The sequence below is a fragment of the Camelus bactrianus genome, chromosome 7 (assembly GCF_048773025.1).
Source record: "Camelus bactrianus isolate YW-2024 breed Bactrian camel chromosome 7, ASM4877302v1, whole genome shotgun sequence".
Classification (NCBI taxonomy): Eukaryota; Metazoa; Chordata; class Mammalia; order Artiodactyla; family Camelidae; genus Camelus; species Camelus bactrianus.
The window spans coordinates 4,536,530-4,552,596 of NC_133545.1; the positions used below are offsets into that span (position 1 = coordinate 4,536,530).

Here is a 16,067-nt window from a genome sequence, read left to right on the forward strand (position 1 = left end):
CTCAGCTCTCAGCCACCTGGCTAACGGGCTTCAGTGGAAGGGACCCCTCCCTCCATCCCCCTGGTGTCCTGCCCGGTGAGTCTTTAAGGACTTCTGCAGTTCAGCTCTGGGGTCAGACAGGAGAGGCTGTGTCGGGTTCAGTGCTTCTTTGCTCATTGCGTTGGTGGCCTTAGGAAGATTCCCACACCGCTGATTCCCTGTTAAACTGGTGAGGTTGTTGCTATTCATGCTGAGGCTTGAACACAGAGCTCAGTTAATAGTGGGGATGGTGGGGATCTCCTCCTCCCGCTGCCCGCCGGGAGGGCAGATGGGAAAGAGGACCAAAAAGAGCTCCGGGTGATGGTGGAATGGAAAGTGGTACAATTCTTCCCTGACCAATTTGGCAACATGCAGAAAAGTTGAAGAAACTGAATACAATGCCCCAGCAATTCCTCCTAGAGGAATTCACAGAAATACACAGGAGGCGAGTATAAGAATCTTTGGTACCTCATTGCTTGTCGTGAGGAAAACTCAGGGCAGCCTGAATACTTCATAAGAGAACCGGTAAATATATTGTGGTCCTCATACAATCGGCAGAATACAGAAGAGAATGACTGAGTTGGAGCCACAAAGACAAACTTGAACAGCATAATATTGAGGGAGAAAAGCGGGATAGCAAAAGAAAATATCCAGCATCATAACATCTGTATAAAGTTTAAAAAAAGTAAAATAATAGTTTGTATTGCCTTGATACATGTATATGTAGAGAAGTATAAAAATAAGTTTGGGAGTAATAAATACAAATTCAGAATAATGGTTACCTTATTCTTTGTGTGTGCAGAAAGGGAGATATACAGGGGACCTCAAAAGTATCTATTTTATTTTTTTAAAGGTCTAAAGTAAATATGGGGCAAAATGTTAAGATTTGATGAAGCTGGTGTGCAGGTACCTGGGTATTTTTATATATTTTCTATACACTTATTATGTTGGTGATATTTTGTAATGAAAAGTTAAAGGTCCTAATCAACCCACAGGATTCACAGAAATCAATTCCTTATAATCTGTAAGATTCTCCATCATATCTATTAAAAATAATTGATGTGTTTTATTTCACAGATGGCCCACAAGAGGGAGACCTAGAACAATTCAGTCACCAGATGTATAGATGTCTGTAAGGAGGCAAGGCATCTTGGGGGGCTTTGCCCAAACCCCGCTGAAACTAGGGACCACTGAGGCTCCTGTCTGGCCTCTGTCTAAGGCAGAGCATTTTTGACACGTTCAGAAATCTCCAGGGCAACCACTCATGGTAAAGAAGACACGTCTCAGGATGCAGTGAGAAACTGAACAGGGTTTAAAAAATGCCATTTCACGAGATGTTTGCAGAGCAAAGGGCACGTGGTGACAAGAGGAAAGAGGATTAACAGAGCGCAGGCAAACGTGTCTACTGGAGCCTGCGGCCAGGCGCTTGGGGTCTGCCCCCTGGGACAGCACAGAAAACCAGACACTTCCGCCGCTGATCCAGGGAACACGGAGAAATACTGGTCTAGCCATTCCTACCACGGCAGCTAGAAACAATATAGTCAGCGATGAGCACTGCCGTCTACAGCTGTAATTTGCCTTTACTATTAGGAGGACCCTCTCAAAGGTTTAAAGTGTGTATGGAGATTTGCAAGCTTTTCCAGTCATGCTGCCTCTTATTTTATTCCTTTTTCATCAGGTGCCAAACGGTTTTAGTAAAAATTGTGAAGGATACATTAATTGAGTATAGTCTCTTCATTGGAGTCTTCGTGAACCAGGAAGAAACTGCCATCACTTTGGGCCATTACTATTTAGAGCCTCCTCCCCTCTGGGAAGGCAGGGAGCCCCTACCTCGGCAGCAATCTTATCTCCAGTAGCAACCCTTGTGCGTGGAACTCAAAAAACGTTTGTGAAATGAATGCTATAGCCAGGTGTCCATCGACCAATGAGTGGATAAGCAAAATGCAGTGTATACACGAATGGAATGCTTTTCAGCTTCCACAAGGAAGGTGTCCTTGTTACAAGCTACAACGTGGATGAATCCTGAGGATATGTGACATGAAATAAGGCCATCATAAAGACACAAATACTATGTTTCCACCTATATGAGGTCCTAGAGTCACCAAATTCATAGAGACAAAGTAGAATGGAGGTCATCAGGGGCTGGTGGTGGGAGGAGGAACAGGGAGTTCGTGTTTAATGGGGTCAGAATTTCAGTTTTAGGGAGATGAAAACGTTCTGGAGGTGACGGTGGTGATGGTCGCACAACGTGCTGAACACTGCTGAACTATGCACTTAAAAATGGTTAAAACGGGAAATTTCATGTTATGTATGTTTACCACAACTTTAAAAATAAGGAAAGAAATTCATGCAATAGAACACTGGAGAGAGTAAACTTCCCTCTGTGCAGGCTGGAAAGGCTCTGGATGGTTCTAAGTTAGGTAAGTGGGCCCCCCCACTGGCTGCACGGTGGGCGTGTAGGGATTGGGGACAGTCCGGTGCTCGCTGACCCCACACTCAGGAGGCTGAGTCTGGTTCCGGGTCCAGCACATGGGTCTTGCTCCCCCCAAACATGGCCCCCAGGGGTCATGTTTCAGTTGAATGCCAAGAGAAGCTGGGACCAACAGAAGCCAAGGGAGAGACGTGAGAAACCACCCCACCTGGTGAGTTGTATCACAGGTAAGTGGGATCACGGAAACCACCAAGCAGCGCCGGGGTAGTGAGGGAAGACCTGAAAGGTCTTTGTGCCGAAAATACACTTTGTTGTGTCCTTCCCCCCCACCACACCCACCAGGGCAAGGTTCCTGGGTGCACAGGATCACTGGTCACAGCCGACGAAGAATGGGGAAAAGGCAGGAGACAACAAAAAGAGCACCTGCAGGAAGAGTGAAACCCTAGCACATCTTCAATTTCAGAGACAGAAGGTGGATTCTGCAACCCACGCATCTGGGACGTGGAAGTCGCTCCAGGCAAGGTCCTGGGTTCTAGGACCCAGAACAAAGGGCATCCTTGGAGGGAAATTTGTCACCTGGAGAATTATGGTCCTCCAGAATTCTCAGAAAAAGGCTGCCACTAACCCAATTCATGAGTAAAGGGTTTTCACTACACAATCAAGTAACAACTACGACCAGATCTTGGCTTTAACCCACGTGTCAGGCTGTTGCTCTATGAGGTAACAGAAAATATACATGTTTATTGGTCTCTGCCAGGGTTCCTGGCACAGAGCTCTGAAATCATCTGGAATTCCCTGGCTGATAGTAGTGATCAGACGCTCAGAATATCCGGCCCCTGTACCTGCCTTGCCCCCTACCCATTCTCCTGAGAGGGGAGGGGGGATGGGCATGGAGTTAACCATCTATCATGCCTCAGTGATGAAGCCTCCATAAAAATCTCCAAAAAACGGGTTCATTCTCTCCCTCTCCCTCCCTCCCCCTCCCCTTCTCTCTCTCTCTCCCTCCCTCTATGATTGATTAGCAATGCCTACTGCAGGCACAGAGAGGCGGTGGGGGGTCTGCATGCTACACATTTGCCACCTTTGTTCTACTTTACCCTTGATAACCCCCAACCCATTCTCCCTCCTGCCCTGGAAGCTTCTCCCTCTAGAGCAGAGCTGCTCAGAGGTACCTGCTCATGTGGGTGTGGCATCTCTCTGCCACCTTCCTGACACCGACCTCTGGGTGCTGCAGCTCAGAAATGTACAGCCTCCATTCAAGGGGCAAAGTACGTGAGAACCTCTAGCGTAGAGTCAGATTCTCTTTGTTTTAATAGCTCTTTAACGACACAAATATAAAGTGCTCCACCTTTATGGAAGTTTGAACTCTTACACCTTCTCAACAATTTTACAAACTAAATCCCCAAACACCATAAAGCCACACTAATTTAATGCAGGGGATGATGCTAGTTGGCTGAAAGCAAACCTCTTATGTTTGTTTTAATAGCAGGAAAAAAAGAAGGCAGCCTTAGATCTGGTTTAATATTTGATCTGCTTTAGTATTTCTGGCTCTAATCCTAATGTGGAGAAGGTCTTTTTGTATCAGTATATTGTGCAAATGTCATTATTAACTTAAAGGCTTTGGGAGCTGGTTCAGAATGGTCATACCTTGTATTTAACCAAGTTCTGCCAGGCAGCGATCTGAAACACCAACTTTTTAAAATCTTTTTTTTATTGTATTATTTATTTTATTCTGATGGGGGTTGGGGGAGGTAATTATGTTTATTTTGGGGGTAGGTGGTGGGGATTGAACCCAGGACCTCATGCATGCTAAGCAGGCACTCTACCACTGAGCTCTACCCTCCCCACCGAAACGCCAATTTAAATGGGATGTTATTAGAAACTATAAAGCTGTTGCTCAGTAACAATAGGGTTAGCATGAGGTGATACTGAACTGTATGTTCAAGAGATATCCAGTTTAAGATTGGTGGAACCAGGTAGGAATTAATCACTAAAACTGGTTATTAATGGCCATGGAAAGGAAAAGAAAAAACAGTTCAGGTGTCAGCACAGGCTGTTGAAAGAAATCAGTGAATGCCGAAATGAAGTATTCATGCAGTTTCCAGAATGATCTGACCATAACTCATGTTTCTCATTGTCGCAACCACTTTTTCTTCTCGTTAAAGTATCCAAACTGCGCGGAACCCCCGGCTTGCTCAGACACACTGGGCTTCACACTGGGGGTGCCTTTACATGTCAGGACCCCGCTGATCTTTTCTCAGGAGCCCGGTCCCTCAGCCACACGCACCCAAGTCTCAATGGATTCAAAACTCAGGAAAATGATACCTTAAGTATGAAAATGGCTTTCACCTGCAAATCATCACTGCCAAAGAAGAGCGTTAGCATATGAACTATAACACAATTTAACAGGACGGCAATATGATTTACCCCAAGTCCTGCGTGTCAGGGACATAACACAGGCTCATGATCAAATCTGATCCAACGTCCCCCCATGGAGGACAGCACCCCAGGGCCCTCCTTGGGGTGTGCTAAAGACTGTGCCCCCCTCAAATCCATATGTTGAAACTACATCTGGCAATATTAAGTTAGATGTCTCTTGCATGTAGATTTCAACATTGCCTGGTAGTAACTTTATCCCAGTTGTGATGATATTTGGGGGGGGGTTGGCTTTGGGAGGTGATTAGGTCATGAGGACGCCCTTGTAAAGAGACCCCAGAGAGCCCCCCTTACCCTCAGCCATGTGAGGACACCACAAGAAGACAGCTGTCTGTGAACCAGGAAGTGGGCTCTCACCAGACCCCAAATCTGCCAGCACCCTGATCCGATGAGAAATAAATGTCTGTCACTCCTCCTTGAGTGGCCCTGGCTGAGCTGGCTCAGGCCTCCCGGTCACCACTCCCTTGCCCAGACCTGTGGGACAGGGAACAATTAACCTGCTGATGGAGGTGGGGATGCTTCGTGAGGCAAAGGGACAGCTTGAACAGTGTAGAGCCCCCACCTCAGTCTCCCTGCACAGGTAAGGCCAGCTGCATCTTCCCAGGTCCCGTGGAAGAGGACTGTCTGTCCCACAAGACAGGGTCCCCTTCCCAGTGGCTCAGGGCCTACAAGAAGCTCCCAGCTCCAGGACACTAAGTTCACTGCCCCTCCACTAGTTAACAGTATTTCAAGGTCTGCTGTGTACAAACCACCCAACTCTCAGTGGTTTAGAACCACAGCCACTCAATTAGCTTGTTTGATTCTGTGACTCAGTTAGCTTGACGAGACTCTGTTGGGTGCTCAGTTCCCCGTGCTCTCCATCAAGGCTGAGGCCACCTCAGGGCTGGCCTGCACTGGAGCCTCCAGATGTTGGTGGCTCAGCTGGGAGCCGGGCTGAGCGGGGGCTCTGGGTGGCTCTTCCCCAGCCTCTCCACGTGGGTTTGCTAACGGACTTCTTCCGTGATGGCCTGGAGCTCCCTGGAGCACAAAAGAGCGGCCCCAGGTCTTCCCAAGGCCTAGAGCTGGAATAGTACATCACTCCTCGGTCTCAGGACCGGCCCAGGTGTGCAGTGGGCAGGACTACACAGGGCATGGAAGATGGGAGGGGCCGTGTTCACCGGAGGAAACTGAGGCATGGAGAGAGGGGGTCACTCAGGCTCAGAGCTGGAAAGAGCTGGTATCTTGCCAAGATTCAACACCAAAACTCAAGTCAGCCTAACTACAAACCACTTTCTCAAATACTGCTTGGTAATCCAGGACACAGTAAGTGAAGGGCAGAGGCTAAACCAGTTGTCAGGACTAACGGCCACCTTGCACTGAGGCTCACACATTTTTTTTTAACTGGAGGTACTGGGGATTGAACCCAGAACCTCGTGCTTGCTAAGCATGCACTCTACCCCTGAGCTGTCCCCACCCACCCCCGGTCAGTTTTTAAAACAGCTTTCAGCTATGCTCAGAGAAACAGGAACGAGAAGGAGGCCCCCTGCCTGGGACAGATGGTGAAATTTAACAGATGAAAACCACAGAGCTGCTGAAGCCTTATTTGGCTTCTGTTCTATCAGGGACCACGGTCTTCAAACCACGAAAGGCAGAACACATGCCAGCCCAAGGAAGGCTGGGCGATACATCAGACTTTGAGTCAGAAAGACCTGGGGTTTGCCAAGCTGTCCGCACACCAGCTGCTCTAATGGGAGCAAGCCACACCCACTCTCTGAGACTGCGGTCTGACCTCTAAGAGGGGATAATACGAACGGCGCTCAGGTGATCTGAGGGTTAAACAGGATGATGTGAGGATGCACAGGACAACCTGGACCTACCCCAGAGCTAGGCTCACCAACATTAACTTTTACTGGGGAGATCGCGTGCCTGTTGGCGTTGAACAAATTATATTGCAGAGAACTAGGAGACACTGATGAATTTGTGACGTGCTTTAAAGAATTCTGGGAAACAGCAGAAGTGCAAGAGGATTAAAGAGAAGCAACTGCCATCCTGAGTTCCAAAAAACGAGAAATATTTCTGTTACTGTATGCAAGTTCATGTGTCCAATGCACTGTGGGCCAAAAAGCACTGGAACATCGGAGCTCGGAGGAGGGAAAGTTTATTGCTGGACAAGCAAGGAGAACTGGTGGCTCACGCCCCCAAGCCCCCAACTCCCCGAAGTTTCAGCTGAATGTTTTTAAGGGCCATGAGGGAAGGGTGTCCCAGGATCTGTGATCAGCTCATGCACAATTCTCCGATTGGTTGATGGTGATCAATCTTTAGGTGCCCAGAGATCTGGGGGCCACATGCTCATGATCACCAAGTAGTTGATTTCTTCCATTTGGTGGTGATTTTTAGCATCTGAAAAACTCAGCAAATATGCATGAGCTACTATTACCTGGGACTTCCAGAAAGGGTCTGTGGATATAGGGGAGTGGCCTGTCCCGGGAAGGCCCCATACAGTCCTGCTTGGTTACATTTCCATAAAATATAGACCAGTACATTTGACTTTGATCTTGGCCAAAGTTCTGGGAGAAACTTTGTTTTTACTTAAGTATAGTTGATTTACAATGTTGTGTTAGTTTCTGTGTATAACATAGTAAGTCAGTTATACATATATTTCTTTTTCATTATAGGCTATTACAAGCTATTTGAATACAGTTCCCTGTGCTGTACAGCAGGACCTTGTTGTTTATCTATTTTGTATATAGTAGTTGGTATTTGCTAATCCCAAACTCCTAATTTATCCCTCCCCTGCTTCCCCCTTTGGTAACCATATGTTTGTTTTCTGTGTCTGTGAGTCTGTTTCTGTTTTGTAAATAAGTTCACTTGTGTTATTTTTGTTTTTAGATTCCACATACAAGTGATATCAAATGATATTTATCTTTCCCTGTCTGACTTACTTAGTATGGTAAATCTCTAGGTCCATCCATGCTGCTGCAAATTATTTCATCTTTTTTACGGCTGAGTATATATATACACACCACATCTTCCTCATCCAATCATTTGTCCATGGACATTTAGGTTGTTTCCACGTCTTGGCTATGGTAAATAGTGCTGCTGTGAACATTGGGGTGCGTATATCTTTTAGAATTAGAGTTTTCTCCAGATATATGCCCTAGCGTGGGACTGCTAGATTATATGGTGAGTCTATTTTTAGTTTTCTAAGGAATTTTCCATACTATTTTCCACAGTGGCTACACCAAGTTACATTCCCACCAATAGTGTAGGAGGGTTTCCTTTATTAAAAATTTTTTTTCAAATGTGTGGCACTTTTTATTTATTTATTTTAGGGGGAGAGGTAATTAGGTTTACTTATTTTTAGAGGAGGTACTGGGGATTGAACCCAGGACCTTGTATATGCTAAGCATGCACCCTACCACTTGAGCTATACCCTCCCCACTGGAGGGTTCCCTTTTTCCATACTCTCTCCAGCATTTACCATTTGTGGACCTTTTGATGACAGCCATTTTGACCAGTGTGAGGTGATATCTCACTGTAGTTCTGATTTGCATTTCTCTGATAATTAGTGATATTGAGCATCTTTTCATGTGCCTGTTGGCCATCTGTATGACTTCACTGGAGAAATGTCTGTTTAGGTCTGCTGCCCATTTTTTGATTGGGTTGCTTGTTTTTGTTTTTGTTTTTGTTATTGAGTTGTATGAGCTGTTTGTGTATTCTGCAAGTTAAGGGCTTGTCAGTCACATCATTTGCAAATACGTTTTCTCCCAGTCTGTAAGTTGTTTTTGTTTGGCTTATGATTTCCTTTGCTGTGCAAAAGCTTATAAGTTTAATTAGGTCCCATTTGTTTATTTTTGCTTTCATTTCTATTGCCTTGGGAGACTGACCTAGGAAAACATTGCTATGATGTATGTCAGAGAATGATGTCCTGTTTTATTTTAAGTCTTTGAGCCATTTTGAATTTATTTTTGTGTATGGAGTGAGGGCGTGTTCTAACTTCATTGATTTACACGTGGCTGTCTCGCTTTCCCAGCACCACTTGCTGAAGAGACTGTCTTTTCTCCTTTGACTTCACCTCCTTTGTCAAAGATTAATTGACTGTAGGTCTGTGGGTTTATTTCTGGGCTCTCAATCTGTTCCATTAATCCATATGTCTATTTTTGTGCCAATACCATATTGTTTTGATTACAGTAGCTCTGTGGTATTGTCTGAAGCCTGGAAGGGTTATTTCTCCAGCTTCGTTCTTTTTCTTCAAGGAGAAACTTTTAAAAGACGTAAATCATAATATATCCATGCAATGAAAAAGGATACAATCATTAAACTCATGTGAGAGCATATTTAATGACTAGGAAGAATATTCTCCACAAGGCAATTTGTACAATTGATGGCAGAAGAGGATGTATATCCTATTACCTTAATTTGGTTGGAAACATTCTAAGCGTGTCTCTAATGAAACACAGAGGGGATCCCCCCTGCACCCTGGGGGCTCCTCCTGCAGGCTGCTGCTGGCCCCTCCTCTGCTCCCCAACAGGGCCATGTGTTTCACTCAGGGCCCGTCTTGAGGCTTCTTCTCTCTCCTTGGGTGGCCTCATCTTTCCCATGATTTTAAACACCATCCGGATGCCGAGGGCACCCCGTGCACAGCCAGAGCCACACTCTCATCTGCTCTCCGGGCGCCACACCCAACTGCCTGCGCCCTAATTGCGTCTCCACTCAGCTATCCTCCGGTCTTCAAAAACACTAGAGATAAAATAAAACAGGATTCTAAAAAACTGTAAGTGGCCCCCTAGAAGGCCAAAGAAGGGAAACAGAGGAATAAGAAATCAGATCTCTTATCCATCAATGGTGGGGATGCAACGTGGCCAATCTGGAAACGCATTTGGCGGTTTCTTACAAAACTAAACATGCATTTACCATATGATCCAGTCATCACCCTGGGGCATTTATCCCTGAGATACAGCATTTATGCTCACCTAAAAACCTGTGCACGAAGGTTCCTGGTAGCTTAATTCATAACAGCAAAATACTGGAAACAACCCAAATGTCCTTTTACGGCTGAATGGTTGAACAAACTCGGATACATTCACATATTGGGATATTACTCTGTAGAAGAAGAACTGAGCTGTTGGTACGTGCAAGTTGGATGGATCTCGAAGGTGTTTTGCTTAGTAAAAAAAAAAAAAGTCAACCTCTAAAGGGTACATACTGTGTAATTCAATTATGCCAACATTCTCAAGATTGAAGTGCAGACATGGAGAAGAGATCAGTGGTTTCGAGGAGAGGCTATGGGAGTTGGGTGCGAATACAAAAAGGCAGCTTCAGGGGGTCTTTTTTGAAGACAGGACAGTTCCGTGTCTTGGTTATGGTGGTGGATACATGAATCTGTTCTTGGTATACAGCTGCATAGGACCGGACACACATACAAATGAGTGCGTGTTTAAGACAGCACTGATTAAGTGTCTGTAGTCTAGTTAACAATCATGCAGCTGCGTAAGTCTGCTGCTCCTGATTCTGTCCTTTTGAAGCCATTAGGGGGATGCTAGGTGAAGAGAACATGAGCTGCTTTGTACTATTTTTGCTACTTCCTGTGAGTCGATAATTACCTCAAAGTAAAAAGTTATAGAAAATAAAAATACGTCTTTTGTAGGTATTTTATAATCATGAAAGTAATTCATGGTTGCAGTATTCGGGAGTTTTTTGGTTCCAAGTGACAGAAGTTAATTCAAGCTGACTTATACTTAAAAAAAAGGGGGTTATTACAAGGCTATAGGGCTGGGGTCAAGGACTTTGATGCCAGGTATTCCGAAGGACTGGAACTGGGGTCTGCCAGGACGTTAGGGTCCAGGGCCATCCCTTGACCCACTTATCTCTCTCATCCCTCTTTCCTCGTCCCCAGGATGTCTGTCCACAGGATCGGCCAGCCTTTCTCTAGTCCCGCCTGGGCATTCTGGTACAGAGCATCTGCTGGCCCAGCTGCCCTTGGTCTCCACTCCAGTGCACTCAGCTGTGGGTCACCCCTGGGGAGTCCTGAGTTGACAGGTGCCCCAGAAGGTGCCTATTATAGAAAACTAGCAAAACATGAGAGAAGAACAAAGATGACCTGCAAACCAGTTGGCTCCCACAATGTGGGTCATGTGAGGAGAGATTAATCATGGCCCGTTTACAAGTGTGTGAAGCCCCAAAAGAGGTGCGGGGCCCTGGAGTGGGTGACCCAAGGCACCTTTACTCCCCGGCCTGATGAGGTGCAGGGTGGCCATTAGCAGAATCTGTAGGAGCTGGGGGTGGGGGTCCCAGCCAGGCTGGGTGGCACATCCCCCCAACTTCGCTCTCCTCCTTCCACCCAATCGCCTTCCACTGGGCAAAGCCAACTGAAGTCAGAGGCCAAGGGGCCCACACAGGTCAGCCTCCGGGCACAGAGCAGGTGGAGAGAGGATCTGGGGGCCAATGGAAGGTGTTCAGCGCATCAGATAACCTCCAGCAGAACTGTGGTTTACAAAACCCAGCACTGCTATCAGACCTTAGGTTCAGTTTTTGCAGCTGCCCTTTTTCACCGAGCATCATGGCGTGAACATTTTTTTCCTGCCTCCAGGAACGTCACTTTAAATGGCTACTGTTCTGTGATCTGGCCGTGACAGTGAGCTCTTCTCTTAGGCGGCATCTGGGCTGTTCCAGGGCTTCTCCTGCTGCCCTTAGGTGTGGTGACGAGTCTGCTGCCAAGCCCCAGGGTTCCTTCCTCCGGCTGTCTGTCCTCCTTCCGAGACCGTGACCTCGTTTGTCCCTTTCTCTCTGAAGTTCCCAGCTCCCAGCACAGAACAGTCCTCAATAAGTTTTTGCTGGACAGAAAGTGAGTGAATGACAAGCCAGTGGAGGGAAGGCTGGACCCCAGCTCAGTGCTGGGAATCCCTGTCTCTGTCGGCCGCACCAGCCCAGCATGAGGGTGAGGCAGCCAGGGGGCGGGAAAGGGCCCAGGTTTGCCTCTTGGCTCCCAAACTTCCAGGATTTAAAAGCAAGTCACTGCATATCTTTGTGCCTCAGTTCCCTCCTTGCAGAATGGGCACACTGGGCTTCTTACAGGGTTTTACTGCCCCCAGGGGTTCTAATCCTTGCAACCCCGTAAGTACTAACAGCGTCTCCTTCTCAATGGCTGTTATTACCCGAGAATCTGTCAGGCAATTGCATGGAGGTAGAAAAAGAGAGAAACAAAAAAGGAAAAAAAAGAGGTCAACAAAGTTCTCGATAAAGGAAAGGCTAAGATTACAAGTGGGAAGAAACCAAAGGACAGAGTGGCCAGGAGGGGACGGGAGCTGAGTTGTGACTGGAGCTGCCCTTTGCCAAGACAAACATTTTGTCACTTTCGCCTCTAATTTCTACAGATAATTTATTGTTCAATGTTTAACCAATCCACCTCTTGGAGAGCCTTGATTCACCTGAGGAAGTCTTATCCAGTGAAACATTTTTATATTGCAAGCTGAACAATCAAATAAAACAAGAGAAAATTTGCTCCCAGCTTCAAATGAAGAGTTGGCAGGGCCTGAGAAATTTTAAGCTGGGAGCACACTCTCACCGGTTATATTAGGACAGTTAGAGGATTACTGGGCCCCCTGTTCTGTTGACCATTTCCTTCTGTTAATGTCTGACCCCTTCAATGCTCACCTCATTCTCATCTCAAATTGCATTTCAAACATTAGCGGGATGGGCTATTTCCGCTGGTCCTTTCTCCAAGCCAGCCTGAGTGCTTCCTGGGCCCTCCTGCCCGGTGGGCACAGGATTTAGCTTCCATCGTAACCCCCACCTGTTCCCCCCCAAGTCCTGAAGCTGGAAGACAGGACCAAACGTCAGGCTCACTTCCCTACAGACCCCTTTTCTCTGGGTCCTTGGCTCCTCAGATCCTCGCAATGAAGATTGGCTTTCTTTCCTTTGGCTTTTATTTCCTACCTTTTAGGGGTAAAAAATCAACTAAGCCATGTTTTTCCTGCACTAATACAACCCCATTGGGTGCCTATGCGCTGCCCTGGCCTCCCAGGTCCTTCACCTCCTCAGTACATCCCACCTCGGCCACCCACTCACCCAGCTGAACACCCGACTTAACCAAACACCCCACCACTTTGGAAACTTCAGTCTCACACTCACACCGACCGCCACCTGCTAGCATAGCCTGCTGGCCTGGACCCGGGTCAACAACCCCCGCCTCCCCACATGAGACCTCTATCTCCGCAGCCCTCGTCTCCCCGCTTCCTGCACCCCATCCTTCTCCTTCCAGCCTCCCGGGGCCTAGATTTCACTATAACAGCTCCTTCGAGAACTCCCAATTCCCCTTGCTCATTTCTCTCTGCAGAAGCCCAGCTAGGATCAGACCCAACCACCCCTCACGGACATCTGCTGCTAGACGTCGTGGGAGAGGCCGCTGGTGGTCGATTTCCACCAGGCACCGGAGCAGCCTGACCCCTGCTGGTGCGCGCACTCCCGTCTCTCCCAGCCGGCTGCTTCACCACCACCGAGCCTCCTAAGACCTGCAGAGGCCTTCCCCCACCCCCACCTCTCACCGAAATTGAAATTGACCGATGAGATAGGGGTAATCAGATGAGAACCTGTCATCTTCCGGACACCAGTCCCATGAGGTCCCTGTGTCTGCACCAGAAACATCCTGTCACAGTGATTGGCCTGTCCCTGCTCCACTCTGAAGCCACCCCTCCCCAAGTGTACCGGATACCTGTCCCTCACAAGCTCAGGGACGTCCCTCCTGGCGGCACCCCTTCCCTCCTGCACCGCCTACCCGCCCTCCTGACCCCTAGACTCTGCTGCACCATCTTCACACGAACACCCCGCAACCTCACATCCTTCCAAACCCCCCGACCCCATCTCCACAGCCCACTTCCAAGTCTCCAAGAAAAAGATGTCTCTGCTTGCTGTTTCTATTTGTTGCCACCCCGACTTTGCCTTCAATCCAATCTACTCGTGCTTTTGCCCTACCATTTCAAAGAAAAGAGCTTTTATTTTTTAAAATTGTTCATTACTTCCACATTTCCAAAACTGAAAAGCCAATCTGTTGTTCACCTCTCAGCAGTTGTGGCGCGGCTGGTCCTTCCTTCACGAGAGCAGCATCTCCCCTGACCAGAGACAGCCCTTGCCAGGCTCTCCCCTCCCTCCTCTCCACGCAGCATCTCCTCCTCTCCATCCTCCCAGCATCTGGACCCAAAGCTCTGTATCCATCAGGCTTCTTCTCTGTCTACACTCTTTCCCTGGGTAACTATCCATACAATTTCTAAGCCTGAGCTCACTAAGTTTTCTCCTATCTTAGCTCTACCATCTTTAACGCTAAAACCTTAACCCAGGCCACCATTATCCCTCAAGTGACCCATCATCCTTCGTGTGGATCATCACCCCTCCCCTGCACCATCACCCCTCCCCTGGACCATCACCCCTCCCCTGGATCATCACCCCTTCCCTGCACCATCACCACTCCCCTGCACCATCACCCCTTGCCTGGACCATCACCCCTTGCCTAGACCATCAGTCCTCCCCTGGACCATCACTCCTCCCCTGGACCATGGGCGTGTCTGAAATGCTCCTCTTTACTTGTTTATTTCCCTCAGCTCTTCTCCCTCTACTGAATGATGCTTCTTGAGGACAGACTCAGGTTTTTTCTGTGGCATCTCCACCCCCTAGACCAGATCTGGGCTCTGTTACATAGAAGGTTCTCAACGTGTATTTGGACACCAATGGAAAGAGTCCACTCAGAATAGATACTATGGAACCACCAGACTTACCCTTGAGTGTACAGTTCCATTTGAAGAACAAGAAAGAAAAAACCGCTTGTATGGTGTTTTCCCTGGACTCTGACCTCAAGAAGTGCTTTCTCTGAGAGCCTCCAAAACCAACACGATAAAACCCAGGGCTGGATACCATCCAGGGCACCACTGCCACGTCTGGTGGCCAGCTCTGCCCACGGCACGCCCAGCCCACCCCCTGCCCACAGCATCAGCGATGGCTGTGGAATCTCTCCACAAGGATACTCCGCTCCCGTGAATAAACCCTCTCTCCTGGGTCACTGCCTAGAGTGTACGGGGTTCGTAACAGGTACACAGTACTCTGTTCTGTTTTATCGACAGCGCCAAGGGCTACAGCAAATATACACCCTTCTATTTAAATGTCGAATCAGGGAACCTTGGATTTATTCCCAGGTTTGCTTCTGACTTACGTAATTTTTATAAAGGTCATTTTACTTCTCAATGGGTAGAGAGTAAAGCTTGCCCTTGCTTTACTATATGGGAAGGCTGCAAAACCGAATGAGGTTGTTTATGAAATGTCTCAGATACTTACAATAACAGGATGGATTTTTAGTCTCCGGTATATTATCGCCAGAGATGTCAGGATCACTGAAAGCACTTTATGTATGAGAAAACTATGGCAACCGTAATAGGATTCAGCCTGGAGTGGCCATGGGCGCCTTGTCACCAGGTAAGTGCGGGCTTTCTTTTGTTCTGATCAAGAAGGCTGGTGGCGAGAAATAGGGCCTCAGGAGTCCCTTACTCTGTTTTGTATTTTTTGTTTGTTTGGTTTTTTTTTGGGGGGGGGTTATTTATTTATTTACTTTAGTGGAGGCACTGGGGATGGAACCCAGGACCTCGCGCTCTACTGCTGAGCTATGCCCTCCCCGCCAGGAGTCCCTTACTCTGCACCTTCACATCCACACCCAAAGTCTGGGACACAGTCCTCTTCCCAAGCAAGTCCTGCTCGTTTATTTTTCTGTACGACTTTCCCTTCATTCCTTCCTTTTCACTGCACACAGCTGTTCATCTCTCCACTGCGTGCCTGCTGGACTTCTGACGTTGTCTCTGAAACCGGTCCCCTGCCTGCACCCTATCCTTCCACGTATCCTGCCAGATCCCCACAGGACTGCTCAGTGTGGCCCTCCCCTGCTCTAAAACTGTCTCTGGCTTCCCACGGCTTAAAGGATGAACCCTAAACTCCTCAGGGATGACCATCATCTGGAAGTGAGGCTCCCTTCCCACTTTATCGTTTCCGTTCCTCTGTCTCGGACACCTTCCTACCTTCACGCCGCTGCTCTGCCTGAGTCTGCACCTCTCCTCTCTTCTCAGTGGCCCTCCTCAGCTCCACCTGGATGGTACTGGTCCAACCCAGACTTCAAGACCCAACCACCAACAACCACTTCTAGCCTCAGCAAGCATCTAAATCCCTGCCC

At 47.8% G+C, this 16,067-nt stretch overlaps 1 protein-coding gene across 1 annotated transcript in view; it reads right to left on the reverse strand.

Annotated features, from left to right (window-relative positions):
- LOC105067031 (polypeptide N-acetylgalactosaminyltransferase like 5) overlaps window positions 1-16,067 on the reverse strand; it is a 94,849-nt gene that overhangs the window by 49,148 nt on the left and 29,634 nt on the right. The window lies entirely within an intron of this gene.